The following is a 15,836-nucleotide window of genomic DNA, read 5'->3' on the forward strand; positions in this document are numbered from 1 at the left end:
GGAGCCTACTTACTTGAATTAATGCTTGAACTTGAAAAAAAATTGCTCCATGGCTCGTGATCTTGTCACCTAGATCTAAGCCTAGAGCTATAACTTAAAAAATTACAACTCAATTGCATAAATCATAAACATAAAAGGGCTGAATAAAAATAAAAATGCTTGCATTAATTGAAATAAAAAAAAAAAAAAAACTATTACAAAAGTGATTAAAGAAAAGATAAAGAAGAGCTAAAACTAAAGAGAGAGCAAGAGAAAGAGAGAGCAACTAAAAAAAATTAGAAGAAGAATGAATTGTCTCTCCTCCTCTTACATGAGTTGTATTTATAGGGAATGGGGAGGTAGGGTAACAAATTTCTCTTTCCTAAAAGAGAGAAACCCACAATTGATAGTAAGATCTTTTGAGTCCAAAAGTGCTAAGATGGAGGAGAGAGAAGAGAGAAATAAACTTAGAGAAATTTCCTATAATTTTTTTGCTTATTTTCTTTCCTTTTTTTTTGTTTTTTCTAATTTATTTATCTTCTTTTTCTCCCTCTAAGGGACGATTTTCTTCTTTCTTTGTGTGATTTGGACAATATTTTGGTGATGATGTGGAGGAGAGAGAAGATTTGGACAATCTTTATTTCTCCTTTTTTTTTTCTTTTCTTTCAGGAACCCTTCCACGATTTTCCTTGCTTCTAATTTGATGTGGAAATCCCCTCCATGCCCTTAGTGCTTTAAGTGAGTGAAAAGCAGAAAATCTTCAACAAAATTCTCTAAAAAAAACAACCATGAGATTCGAACTTGAGACCTCTTGGTGAGAGAGGGAATTTTGCACACCATAGCTCACCAACTACACTAGGTAGTTGTTACCAAAAACGAATCTTCAATCACTTAAGGATGTGGTCCATCGATCCTTGTTGGCATTTGGAGTATTCTTTGTGCCTTTGAGACAATTGCAAACGGGCTGGTTCTGCATCTCGGTTCATTTCTGATCCATTATTCTTTTTCTGGCCTGAAAAGAATAATCACTTGTACAAGTAACCAAACGAATGCGTACTTTTAATTGGACACATCCATCTTGCTCAGAATTTTGTCCTCTTCGCAACCATGAAAAGAAATAGGACCTCTTTACGTGTAAAATTGTAGATATAGCGCCCGATAGTCCTTAAGGCCTTGAAAATATAAAACCTGCAAAAAGAGAGTAAAACCCAAGGTAGCTCCATTCTAAATATGTAAAATGCATGTTTTACTACCCTAGATTTCACACATAAATGTGCTCATCACAAAGCAATGTGGAAATAAAAATCTACCTAACCTAAGTCTATTTACAATAGGAAAGATAAGAAACATTAACTAAACTACTTAAACATAAGACATAATCCTATGGCACAGAGGTCCAGAGGTGACACACCCTAACACTCCCCCTCAACCTGGAGTATATATCTCCTATAGCCAGCTTGGAACAACCGCTAAGGAACACAGGTTCCTTCGAGAACATATCACCAAGTTGCTTGCCAAAGTTGAGATCAACTTCTGCATCACCGCATTTCTCACAGAGTGACAATCCACCTCTATATGCTTAGTTCTCTCACGAAAAACTGGATTACTAGCAATATATATTGCATCTTGATTCTTTCCAGGCGAGTCACTAGAGAGTAGGTCTCAAAATAGTCAACACCGTATGTCTGAGTAATGCCAAAATGAGCTTTGAGTCCCTCAACTGAACCATCTGGAAGATATTTAACTGTGTGCACACCTAGGGGCACCACACAAGCTCCTTCCAACGGAGCATCCATCTCAACATCTATATCATGTTTCCAACCACGATGCAACAGGGCTTCTTGATTCTTAGTAGGTACCGACATATTAGATAAATACAATGCAATGTTGTGGCGTAAAGGTAGAAGGTGAGACATTAATAAATTAGAAAACATGATAAGAAATATGCAACTGTTGAGTACAAGTACGAGTACCTTTGCGGTGAGCATTTGGAAAGTTAGGAGATAAGAGATCCCCTTGCAAGGAGTCTGATGAATTAGAGAGTGGTTGCAAAGGAACAACTTGGTTCCTTGAAGGGACTTAAGGCGGCAATTGTAGACCTGCAACTGCTTAGTTGGAGCACTATCCGAGGGAGAATCTGTAAAGAGAATTGGGGTTGGAATCGGTGGAGATGTTAGAACATCAGCATCCATTTGACGGCTCTCAGCTGAGAGGTATGGTGTGTAGATTCAAAGAATTTAACATTTGCACTGGCAAAGTATTGGCGGGTAATGGGATCATAGCATTTATAACCTTTTTGAGTGTGCGCATAGCCAAAAATCACACACTTGGTAGCACGCGGGGATAATTTATCAATTCCAGCCAGAAGATTGTGAACCAAACTGTTAGAACATTTGGATCCTGCAACCAGATCAAGGCAAAGGTAAAGAGAAAAGAGAAGAAGAAAGAGAGAGAAGCTCAAGCAACCAAAATCGTTGGAGGCTACCTTCGGCTAGAATAGAATACCTAACCGCAGGCCCTTCCTCTATTTGTAATACTCCATCAATAAAAATAACATGGGGACTAAAATAACCTTGTACCCTCACACCATTAAAAAAAAAAAAACCAATATACCCGTAGAAACTTAACCCAAGCAATTACTAGCTTGCTAGTAAAGCCTTTTGAAATTCTATTGTATTACCGTTCAGCAAAGAGACTTTATATGGTTGTGGGTGTTTCTCGGAATGTAGCTTGGCCTTGTTACTTGTTAGTAAAGCCTCTTAAACCACATTTACAGAACTGCCACCATCAACAATTACCCGTGTGAGTAAGTCTCCAATTTGCATGTTGGTGTAGAAGATGCAATGCCGATGCCATTTCTCTATTTGGGTTTCCACTAATAGAATGAATCTAACCACTTATATACTGATGTAGAACCCCACTCTGGGCTGAGCTATCGCAGGAGGAAAGCCCTGCCCAAAGAAGCCTATCGGTTCCAACTTGAGTCCAGTTAAGTGGCTAAGTTAATAGTTATAAATAAGGGCCCATTGGGCCAACGATTTATTCATTTAAGGGGTTAGTTTATTAGTTAGTAATAAAGGCCCATGGGGCCCATCGATTTATGTAATAAAGCCCATTAGTGGCTAGTCGCTAATTGACTAGTTAGTTACCTATTCCATTTAGGTTTCTAATGTTAGTCCTAGTAGGAGTACAACTCCTAGTTCTAATGTGACTGCTATTAGTTAGTTCTGCCCTCTATTTATAGAGGAGCTCTTGTACCCAGACTTCTCAGATTTGAATATAGAAAATTGCAGTCAGTTGCTTCTAACAGCCGAGATAGCTGTGGGTGAGATGCCCGGGCCAAGATAGCGACCCCACCCACAATTCTCTTGGTTCCCCCTTGTCTTTCCTATTCTTATTTACTGTTGTTACTCTTTATATGCTGTGCACATCCATTTCAGAAATTTCAGACCAGAAAACATGCAGAACCATAATCGGCCAGCAAGAGAAGATCAATCCTTGAAGAACATCGAACTCCATACTCTCCAGATCTGTCTTCTGATTTGCAAACCCTCTTCAGGGTGTGATCCAGCCTACTGGAGGACCACTCGATTCTCAGCTGGAAGCTGTTCAAGAAGCCAGCTGCTGTTTTGCAGAATTCTCTCTCATTCTCTCTCTTAGGTCTGAAATCAAGAAAGTGGAAAACTCCCTCACCAACAAAAGTCCTTCATCTTTGGGGGTTATTTTACCCTTACTAGGGCCTACAATCGACGCCAGTTTGGGGCCAATCTGAGCTGCCTAACTCCAGCTGCAGGTAACCCTTCACAGTCCTGATCGCAGGTTTCTCTCTCCTGGGTTTGTGTTCTTTATTGTTGGGTTTTGTTATCAAGTTATTCTTTGTTCTATTAAGTACTTCCTGGGTATTTTTCTGGTGGTTTTCTGTCCTATTGCTGTACTTTGTCAAGTTAGTTCTAGAGTCCAATTTGAGTTGGGGTTGGAGTTGTAATTTTCTGGGGGATAGTTACTTTGTAATCTACTTCTACATTGTATACCATACACGTCATTATCCTCTTCAAAATCGTCAAATCCATTTACTGTATTACCTTCATCCAATGGAATAGGAACCGTCACCTCTCCCACATCATCATCAATACTCTCAATTACAGCATTAATCTTTTGTCTCAAAGGGCAGAACTTGGCTATTTGCCTATATTCTTGGAACAAAAAAATTAAGTCTTACTATCATTGGCCATGGGGGCTTTACCCTTGTTATCAGTGTGTGAGGGTGTAGTGGTAGGGGCTGGTCGACCTGTGGGTCTAGCAATTGGGGTGCTTCTCCTGTTTTCCCTAGGTTGAGGGCTGAATGATGTCATGGAAGTCTGAGTAGCTCCTCTGCTTATAGGGGCTTTTAATAATAGTCCTGAAGGTCATAGATGTTCATCACTCCCATCTTCTTCCAGATTTTTGGCCTCAATCCCAATTCAAAATGGGATAGCAGCTGGTGTTTGAATTTTAAAAGTAACCGCAAGTGTACAGATCAGTGTAGCTAACGAGTCAAACACAAGGAGAACAACCATTTTATTTTTAGCTTCTTTTAGTAATGCGAAAGTGTAACCATTGATTATGGTGATCTACTTCTAACTTCCATCCTAACACAAATACATCTAAAAGCGTCCTAACCAACACATCTTGGAATTGCAATTGAAATAAAAATTGAATGACCTAATCATTCACATCTAACCCTAACCATTCGTCATCTAAGAATTTAAATACTCAAACCACTCAATTAAAAAGCAAATAACTGAAAGTAAAAGTGCTGAAATAAAAAGTGCTGAAAAGTAAATAAATAAAATAAAAGGGGAAAAAGCTATAGAGGCACACAAGTAGGTAGAACTTGAAAATTACAACTTCAATTGCATAAAACATAAAATTAAAAGACTAAATCAAAGACAAAAGTGCTTGCATTTGTTAAATAAAAGAGGATTACAAAAGTGTTTAATAGCAAAAACTAAAACTAGAACTAAAGGGAGAGAGAGGGAGAGCAACTATAAAAAAACCCTAAGAAGAGAAGTGCCACCCTTTCTTACATAATTCTTATTTATAGGGAAGGGGAGAAAATCCAACGAATTGGGTTCTAAATGATAGTATTTTTTTTGAGATTGAAGTGCTGATGTGTAGGGGAGAGAAGAGGAAAATCGTGCAAAATGGGTGACCCAACGATTTTCTCTTTATTTCTTTATTTTTTATTTTTTATTTTTATTTTCTCTCTTATTTCCTATTTTTCCTCTCGTATTCTCTCTCCTTCAGACTTGCGCACAACCCATGGATGATTTCCTCTACTTGCTTGAAGATTTGGGCATCTTTGTTGAGGATTTGGAGGGGATAGACGATTTGGACAAGATTTATTTCTTTTTTTTTCTTTCCTTTTCTCTCTTCTTGTCCAAGAAACCCTCCCTTGGCCAAATTTTTCTTTCTTTGCTTTGACCAATCTTCTAATTTAATGGGAAATCTCCTCCTTGCCTTTGGTCTTTAAGTGATTGAAAAATAAGAGAGCAAAAAAAAAAAGAAAAAACAGCCAAGAGGTTCGAACTTGAGACCTCCTGGTTAACATGGGATTTTTGCACACCATAGCTCACCAATTAGGCTAAGTAGTTACCAAAAAAAAAAAAAAAAGAAATCTTCAATTAGGGGGTCCATTGATCCTTGTTGGCATTTAGAATATTCTTTTGTACCCTTGGGACAACTGCAGAAGGGTTGGTCTACATCTCGTTTTAGTTCCTGTCTATTATTCTTTTTCTGGCCCGAAAAGAATAATTACGTGTACGGGTGCCAAAACAAATGCGTACTTTTAATGTAACACATCCATCTTACTCAGAATTTCGTCCTCTTCGCAGCCATGAAAAGAAATTGGATCTCTTTACGTGTAAAATTGAAGATATGGTGCCTGATAGTCTTTAAGGCCTTTAAAATACAAAACCTGCAAAAAGAGAGTAAAACCTAAGGTAGCTCCATTCTAAATATGTAAAATGCATCCTTTACTACCTAAGATTTCACACATAAATGTGCTCATCTGCTGGTCATCCTCTTCGTCATTTCCAGTACGCGAGACAAAGGTGGCAAATGTTGCAGGTAGTCTGCTATTGATAGGACACCTTGTTGTATTGGGTTGAGCTGATCATGCAATCGTACCTTGAAGGTGGATGGGAGATACTTCCTTTTCAAATTCTCTTTCATGTCGAACCATACGGTTGGGGCTGTCCCTCGTTTCTGTAATTTTATTTTCTAATGGTTCCAACATTCTTGGATCGGCTGCACTAGCTTGGTCCGTGCTAGCTTCATCTTCCTTGGATTTGGCATTTCATACCATTCAAATTAGTTATCAAAACACGAATGCCAATCGTAGAATACTTGTGGGTTGTGCTTGCCGTTGTACTCTTTTGACTCCAAGTATACTTTGTGTGAGTCATCTGTGCGATGGTGTGGTGGTCCCATGTCAAAGTAGGTAGGATCATGATCCTCGAGGGAATGGGGTGGTGTGAATGTTCTTTGAGGTCATTTCCGTAGTTATTAAGGAGTCACCATGGCGCTGTTAAGGCGACACCTAGGCGCTGAGGCGGTTGTAGGAGTCTAAGGCAGTTGCCCGCTTTATGTGCAACACATAAGGCGACCGCCTTAACTATTAAGGCGTATGCCCAAGGTGGTTGCCTTATGTAATTTTTTGCATTACTTCTTTTTTTAAACTAATTTACACAGATTCCAAATGTCATTTGGTGATTGGCAGGTATATGGGGAAGAATACACTTGAGATGCATGGGATAAAGCTACCAATACTAAAACTCTACAAAAAAAAATTCACAAATCAGTCCTAAAATCGCAAGGGTTTTCTTGCAACGGTTTACTGAAATGAAGAGGGAAGAACCAGCGCTGACGGGAGCCTTCCTCCTTCGGTCTTGCTCTGGAGGAGGCAGCGAACCTTCCTTCTTCTTTCTACTTCATTCTACCTGTTGTTTTTCTTCTTCTTTCTCTTAATCTCTTCTATTTCCCTCTCTTTTTTTTTTTTAATTTTTTCTTTTCTTACTGCAGCTGATACATGTATTTTTTTCTTTTCCTAATTTCCTTTCCCTTCTACGGTTCTACCGTTCTTCTTCTTTCTTTTTTTTTTTTTTGGCTTCTTTTCCTCTGTTTTTTCATTTTTTCTGCTTTCTTTTCCTCTCCCAGTCTCCCTTCTATCTTCTTCCTTCTTCTTCTTCACTTCTTCACTGCAACAGTGCAACCTCCAGCTCTCTCTCTCTTTTCTTTCTTTCTTCTTCTTCTTCTTCTTCTTTTTTTTTTAAGTGCTGCAGCCTGTGGCTCTCTTTTTTTTCTGTTGGATGGGAAAAATGTGTTGTACTGTTGTCCCCTTTATTTTTTCCACCCTTCGCTTGTGTGACTACTATGAATATTCATATGATTGTGTGCCCTTTAGCATTTTACATATTCTTTTCTTTTTCTCCAGTAATTTTCTTTCCTATTGAACAAAGTTCGATTATTTATTATGGCTGCCATCTGTACATCATGTTTGGAGATGCTAATATGTCGTCCAATAAGGTTGCTGATGCAATTTGTCTCAATTAAGCTCACTGGGTTTGCTATATGAACTCTGTCAGCTGTAAACACTTTTTCATCTTGTTGTAAATAGCTCCTCTAAAGATATTTTGGATGTATAAAAAATATAACACAAGAACGCTTTATGCAATAAGGCGACGCCTTATGCCCGTCTATTGCCAAAGCGCTCCGAAAGACCCTCAAAACGCCTCGGTCGCCTCACCACCTTGATAACCTTGGTCCTTTCCCAAAAATCTTTGACCATTATTGGATGTGGGTTAGACTTGTGTCTCAACATTGGCTCTTGGTGGTGCGGTGAATTTTGCCATTGGGTTGTGAACTTGTGATTCCTTCGTTCTTTGGCAGCCACTTGGTGGGTGAGTTTCCTAATCATGTCAGGAAGCTTATTCAAGTATTTTTCGACATTAGGTGTATTAGAGGATTCTGGATCACTGTTGGTCACGAGTCACATGATGAGTTCTACTAAAGAAAATACGATTTACTGAAAAATAACAGACAGAGAACAGAACAACAGTGATTTGCTATTAACTTGAGATATGCCAGAATTGAGTTTAATCAAAGCTTGACATCTAACACTTGGATGGGACTGAATGTTCAATCGAACAGTAATTAAAACCTGCAGCTTGTATGCTCCAAAAGTCAGATAAATCCAATGGTTGGACCAGTCAAATCTGACTGAGGTTTAAATTAAGTAATCAAGGAAACAGAATTTAGGAACTTAATAGAATCTGCAATAGCTCTCAGACCAGAGATCAGATGGACCTCCAATTCTGTCGAAGGGGGTTTAGAGGGTGGAGGAGATCACAAAATAGGGGGGCAAAATCCAGTGGTAGGGTCGGCTGAAACAGCAGATCGAAAGAGGGACCAAAATTGGGGAAAAACACTGGTGTGGCAAGCTGTAGTACTCTGCAAGAAAACAAAACTGAAATGGGAGCAATGGAGTTGACAGCAATAACACTAGATTAAAACAAATCTGAAAATAGTTCCAAAGTATAGTTGCTGGTCAACCAAGATTTCCCATGCTAGCATGCAACAGTTGAACCAATGTGGAAGACTTTTTTATTGTAGTCTGGGATGGCTGATGTGTACCTTCAGTCTTCAAACAGCAGTCCTAAAGGCTGTTAAAAAAAAACCTTCCACGTCAGCAGGGAATATAAAGAAAAAAAGGAAGAATAAAGGAAGGAGGCGGAGGAAAGAACGAAGGGGTAGGGGGATATGACTTGGCTTCACCACCAAATCTTGTGGGAGCTTCACCACTACCCAACCTAGAATTCACCATCTAGTGATGCTGCTGGTTCACCACAGTAGTACGCAGATCACAAGAAAGTCCATTAGCCAAAATCGTTGGGAGTGTCTCCCTTCACTTGTATTTATAAAATTAAAAGCTTGTGCTATAAGAAAGTGTGGCTTAGCTACTAGTAACCTTACAACTCAAAAAAAATGGTAACTTCCTAGAAGATCTAGTTGCTATAACCGAAAAGGAAAGATATAACATCAAAGTAGAAAATTATAGGTTCCAAATGACTTGGTTTCCAAGCCTGTTACAAAATTAGAAATTGTAACACACTCAAATCCGGGTAAAAGATATGGGTGCTAGCCCTCATGGGCCGCCATGTGATAACGGTCGGTCTACTATTGATGGGACCACCGAGCTTCTGCTATGCTATTATGATAGTTGCATCAAATAAACACATCAATCCATCCCAAACTCAATCATACATATCATGTCTCCTATTTATAAATTACAATAAGAAACATTTAACTCGAAAAAAAAAATACAAATCACATCTGCTCAATTGGCCTTTCCTCTAAACCAAGCCGCACCTGATTTGTGAGACATAGAATAGTGGGGTGAGCTACAAAAATAGCCCAGTAAGATGGAACATGACATAACCACACATAGTAAAATAATACATATACTAGCAATCACTTAACTCCATTCCTCCCGCTTCTTTGTAGTGGTGATCAAGTCATTTGGTTCCCTTCCACATCGTGATGCTTCTCCTCCTCTTCGGCTTGGAACCACACTCGGTGCTCAAACTCCACCATTCCCTGGCACAATGTTGTCTGGTTCCGAGCCCATATCCCTCGCCACAATCTCATTGTGTGGAGAGCCCTCTCCAATTGCCTCCGTACCGAATCCTTCATCATCTATCACCACCTTTCTGTCTCCCCTGCTTGCTGCCTATGCTGGAACGATATTGAAGACATCAGCCATATTTTCTTTGATTGCCCCTTATCCTTCTGTATTTGGAAGCTTGTCCTCTCTAAATGTTGGCCTGCCCGAAGATTCTCCCTTGCCCTTTGGAGAGAATGGATTTGGATTGACATGACCTTTTCTGGAAAATCTATTTGTGACACTGCTGGCAAGTTGCTTTCGAAGCAGCTATCAACCATATCTAGATGGACCGCAACCTGTAGATGGACCTCCAGCTCTCGATCTTTTGATAAAATTTGGAAGGCCATCTACTTCGACGTCTCCTCCAAACTTGGCTCCCTCCCGCATAGGCCTGTTGTTGACTCCCCAAGGAACAAGCTTATTATTGTATCTTGGGGCTTACCTCAGTCTATTTTGTTCTCCCCTCCCCCCTTCAGTAGGGCTGTATTCCCCGGCCTTTCCGGGTTGTGTATCCTTCGCCCCTCTTTTTCCCTGTTTTAATTTCTACTATTCATTTCATTAAAAAAAAAAACATATAATTATATTTTCACATGCATAGAAAGAATCTTTCTTAACATGATAAAACATCTTGGCCATATTGCCTCACCGAATAGTTTCTTGGCTTGTCTCACCTCTCGGGGTAGTCTCTTGGCAACCTTTGACCTCAACTCCTCTCGGTAGGATCCTTGACTTGGGTGTCACCTCCTTGTTTCTTGGCACGCATGTCCATTCCCCATTCATAAATACCATCATTAATCATTTTCATACGTGTAAGCTTTGCTTAAAACCACTCATATCATACGTACGTATTATAAAAAATTCCATGCAGAATAGGTGAATCATATCAAGCTCCCCTCCCTTGGGGTACAACTACCTGAACGCAAATTTCTGGCCTTCTCCATTCTCTGCTTCCCATCCTCTTCTCACCCTCTCTTGATCTCTCTTCTCCCCTTCTTTCTTTCTTCCTTTCTTATAGACGAGATCTCTCTCTCTCTCTCTGCTTCCTCATTTCAGACGACCCCACTTTCCCTTATCTTTCTTTTCTTTTGTTTTGTTCTCTAGCACTCTCTATGTGAAGAGGCTTTCTTTTCTCTCTCCCTCCCACCCTTTTTGGTTTGTCTTGTATACTAATTGAGGAAAACCCGGAGGACTTACCTACCTATTGACCATTGAATGCAATGATGAAGAAAATGACAAATGGAAGAAATGAGGGAAGAGTGCACATGCCATGTTTCGGCAGTTACCCCAACACATATGAGGGAAAATTCCTTCAATCGTATCTCTTCTTCTAAATATTGGCTCCCTATCACCTTTTCCTAATTGATTTCAAACTCTTTCTCATCTTCATTGGTAGACAGACATGGGACCACTAGCTAGAATGTGTAAGAAAAATAATTACTTATTTTGATTAGTTGACAAATCTGAGTAATGGGGTTTTATGTTTTAGAATGGATAAAAAGCAACTAGGGATTTAATGGCCCAATGGTTTCATGGTTACTAATTAAAGTGATGGTCATGGGTTTAAGTCTTTTTGAGAGAAAAATGGGGTGTCTTTCACATGTTTTTGAATTGCAACCATGGGGTGAACCCTACCTATAAATACCTTAACTAAAGTGGGGGTAAAATGGTCATTTCACCTAAGAAAGAGATTTTTTTTTATTCATTCTTCTGTGTCATTGAGTGGTTTATAATAACAAAGAAAGGTATCTCCACTGAAAGTATCCCCTATCCCACATAATTTAGATAAGGACACATTCTAGCTAGTGTTCCCATGTTTGTCTTTCAATAAAGATGAGGAAGAGTTTGAAACCAATTAGGAAAAGGTGGTAGGGACCCAAGATTTAGAAGAAGAGATAAGATGTGAAGGAGTTCTCCTTTATATGTGTATGAGATAATTGCCAAACATGGCATGTGCACTCTTCTCTCATTTCTTCCATTTTTCATTTTTCTTTATTATTGCATTCAATAGTCAATATGTAGGTAAGTTCCCTTGGTTTTTCTCAATTAGTATGCAAGACGAACCAAAAAGGTTGGGGGAGGGAGAGTTTATTAAAAGAAAAAGAAAGCCTCTTCACATTGAGAGTGCTGGAGAACAAAACAAAAGAAAATAAAGATAAGGGAAAGAGGGGTCTTCTGAAAAGAGGAAGGGGAGAGAGAGAGATCTTCTCTCGTATATAAGAAAGGAAGAAAGAAAAGGAATGGAAAAAAAGGAGAAGAGAGAAGGAAGAGTGATAGGGGAGAGAGAGATCGAGAGAGGGTGAGACGGGGATGGGAAGCAAACAATGGAGAAGGCCGGGAGTTCGTGTTCAGATAGCGGTACCCCAAGTAAGTGGTGATTCACCAATTATGCATGGAATTTTCTATGGTATGTACGTATGGTCTGAGTGGTTTTAAGCAAAGTTTACTTGTATGAAAATGATTTATGGTATTTAAGAATGGGGAATGGACATGGATGCCAAGAAACAAGGAGGTGAGACTCGGGTCAAGATCCTAGCCAGAGAAGTTGAGGCCAAAGGTTGCCAAGATACTACCCCAAGGAGGTGAAACAGGTCAAGAAACTTCCCGGTGAGGCGATATGGCCAAGATGATTTATTATATGAAAGATTCTTTTTCTGCATGTGAAAAGTATACGTATATGTATTATTTTTCTATGTGTGGTTATGTCGTTCCATCTCACTGGGTTATTTTTGTAGTTCACCCTATTATTTAATGTCTCACAGATCAAGTGAGGCTTGGTTCGGAGGAAGGGGCAGTTGAGCACATGTGATTTGTATTTTTTTTTTTTTAAAGGCGTTAAAAGTTTCTTATTGTAATTTATATATAGGAGACATGATCTGTATAATTGAGTTTGGGATGGGTTGATGTGTATATTTGATGGAATTATCATGATAACACAATGGAAGCTTGGTGGTCCCGTCCATAGTAGATCGGCCGTTGCCACATGATGGCCTGCAAGCGCTAGCACCCATATCTTTTACTGGATTTGGGGGCATTACCAAAACTGTCACAGCAGTAACTATTTAGTAGGTATACTCCAAGCAAGGTAGAACATGGAGCCCACTAATGCTGTGAAAATTCTCTACCAATTTAGTAGACTGGTGGCTTCATTTGGGCTTCATTTGGGGGATGATTATGGGCTTAAGTGTAATCAGAATATGGGCCTGAACGCAACTGAAACCAATAGGTAGGAAAGGGGCTTGGCTGGGTTGGTTATAACTTCAACCAATGGGACTAATTTTTAGCCTGGTTGGGTTGGCCTTTCTTCCTCCTACATTGGTACTTTTTTTTTTCGGATGATTAAAATATATTAAAGGAGAAGAATATTAAAAAGAGGGGAAAGAGAAGAGGGGCTCATAAGGAGACTAACAAAAGGGTGAGCGTTGCCAGAAGGGAAACACTACTCTGGGATACAAGCCATAGGGGGGATGAAGAGATGATCGAGAAAGGATGTCCCTAGGATACAAAAGTGAGCCAGTTTCTTAGGGAATCTCTAACCGAACGGTGGGGGAGGTAGGCGAGCTTGGTGCTAACGTCAAATATGTCATTCCAAATCTTGTCATATGAGCAAGAGTTGGACGTCCATCTTCGAAGATTCCATTCCATCCATAGGTGATTGATGGTGGCACACAAAGCAAATTTTCCAGTAAGGTCACATATGGTGGGGCCCCAAAATGTCATATCTACCCAGATCCATTCTTTACTAAAAGGGAGGACCATCAACCACCAAGGATTTTTTTTTTTTTCAGATGATGAGGAGAAGGGGTAGAAGAAGAATAGATTATCGATATCTCTAATGACATTCCAACATAAACAATAGGCAGGAGGAACTTGGATGTGTCTGTGGATGAGGTAGGATTGGTAGGAAGACAGTTGGTGAAAGCCCGCTAGGCGGTGAAGTTATAACGGGGGGATGTGTCCCTTGAACCAAAGGAGTTTCCTCTAAGGGACAAGGGGGCTTTGGTCTCACAAAGTTCCAAGCAGAGGAAGAACTAAACAGGTTTGGGGGGGATGGCTTCCAGAGGAATAGAGGATGGAATCCTCTCTGCCTCTATGGCCCGGAGGGAGGGGGACAGATTGGTCCAGATATCATCCAACGGGGGAGGGGAGAGAGGAGGGGGCCCAGACATCATTTAGGATGATGGAAGAGATAGTAGCGAGACGATCTAAACCTGAGGAATAGATAATCCTAGGGCTAACAATGTGAAGGATCACTCGAGATAGGTGCCTGGAATCAAGCCAGAGGAAGGTAGAGGAACCATTGCCTATGGAGTATGAGATGGCATCTATGGCCATGGGCCTGAGACTGAGGATACCTCGCCAGACCCAGATGGCATCTATAGCCATGGGCCTAAGATTGAGGCCACCTTCAGACTTGGGGAGGCAAACATTTTTCCAATGGGTGGGGTGGAGGAACATTCTGGAGTTGGAACCTTTCCAAAGACAGGAACAAATGAGAGACTCGATTGCTTTGATAGTGAGGGTGGGGGGAGAACAAAGATTCCAGACCAATAGAGGTACATTTTGGAGCACAAATTTGGAGTGTTCGAGCCTCCCTGCATAGGATAGGAGCTTTGCTCTTCCACAGCTGAAGCCTGTTCCGCAGGAGGTCGAGAATGGGAGTGCAGTGATGGGCTGAGAGCCTGGCAGGGATGAGAGGGAGACCAAGATACTTAACAGGAAGGGTGCCAAGGGAGAAGCTAATAATCTCGAGGAGGCGGCCAGAAGCAACTTCAGAAATCCCGGAAGTGAAGATGCGAGATTTGATAGGATTTATCCGGAGGCCCGAGAGGTTTTTAAAAATACGGAGGGAAGACACGATGGAAGAAATGGTGGTGTGATCAACTGTAGAGAGATCATCAAATCATCAGCGAAAGCAAGATGGGTATGGGTAAGGGGCTTGTATTTGGGAATAGGGGAGATGAGATGAAGGTCAGTGGAGGATTTGATGGATTAAGAGGACTTTGAGACCGAGGGAGAAGAGGAAAGGGGAGAGGGAACAGCCTTGGCGGATGCCATATGAGGAATGAGAGTAACCCGTGGGACTGCTGTTCACCAGGACGAAGAAACGGTGGGTAGAGATGCAGGCAAGGATCCAACGGACACAATTGAGGGAGGGGGGAGGACATTTGGCGTAGGACATTTGGTTCGGACTGACTACGTTGGTACTTTTGTAGCTCTACTTCACTGAATTTTCCTTCACCTGCAGTCTTCACTCATGGGTTTTGACGCTCCAATGGGACTCCTACAATATAATGGAAAGGGCATTTCGGACCTTTGTCAGTTTGGGGAGGTAATAATGACATCCCAATGGTGGGATTCTCTTCCCCATTGTGAAGAGAGACTTTGGGCCTTAATTTATTTCGTAAATTCCAAAACCCTCAATAAAAAAAAAGAAAAGAGGAATATGTGGTCGTAAACATAGAAAGGGAGGGGACGCCCATTTGATGGTTTATTGGTTGCACACATTGGTAAGGGGTTTTTTTTTTTTTTTTGGGGGGGGGGTGGTTCACACTTTTTGGTCTCATGAAGAATATGTAATCCTAAAGATAGAAAGGGTGGGGACTTTCAATTGATGGGGTTATTGGTTGCACACTGGTGGACGTGCATCTCTCTTCTTTTTTTTTGGGGGGGGGTGGTTGGGGTTCACATTTTTTCTTTTATCTTACTCTACGTATGATGATCAAATGTACTTGGCTCCATATGGTAGCTCAAGCCAACTGTTGTGGATCATATGTCTGCGGATCAGATGTTGGGTCTTAAATTAGTTGGCCGGATAAGCTTCAGTAGTGTTGGGTGACTTGTGGAGGTGTTTGGTGTCATGTGGAGCCTTCTGGTTTGTGTAAATCAATGTGATATTCATTTGGTGTAAAGTACAGTTGTGTGTTTTCATCTCAAATTAGTTGGTCAGATAAGCTTCAGTAGTGTTGGGTGACTTGGGGTGGTGTTTGGTGTCATGTGGAGCCTTCTGTTTTGTGTAGTTCAATGAGATATTCATTTGGTGTAAAGTACAGTTGTGTGTTTTCTCATTAAGGTATTTGTTGTGATGCTTCCGCTTGCATGATAGATGCAAGATCTGCTATCGATTGTTTATACATCTTATTCCCCCCCCCCCCCC

General features: G+C 40.6%; 1 protein-coding gene across 8 annotated transcripts in view; it reads left to right on the forward strand.

Moving 5' to 3' along the window:
* LOC122079644 overlaps nt 1-15,836 on the forward strand; it is a 111,181-nt gene that overhangs the window by 33,365 nt on the left and 61,980 nt on the right. The gene's annotated exons all lie outside the window — the stretch shown is intronic.

Source organism: Macadamia integrifolia, chromosome 5, assembly GCF_013358625.1.
Source record: "Macadamia integrifolia cultivar HAES 741 chromosome 5, SCU_Mint_v3, whole genome shotgun sequence".
Taxonomy (NCBI): Eukaryota; Viridiplantae; Streptophyta; class Magnoliopsida; order Proteales; family Proteaceae; genus Macadamia; species Macadamia integrifolia.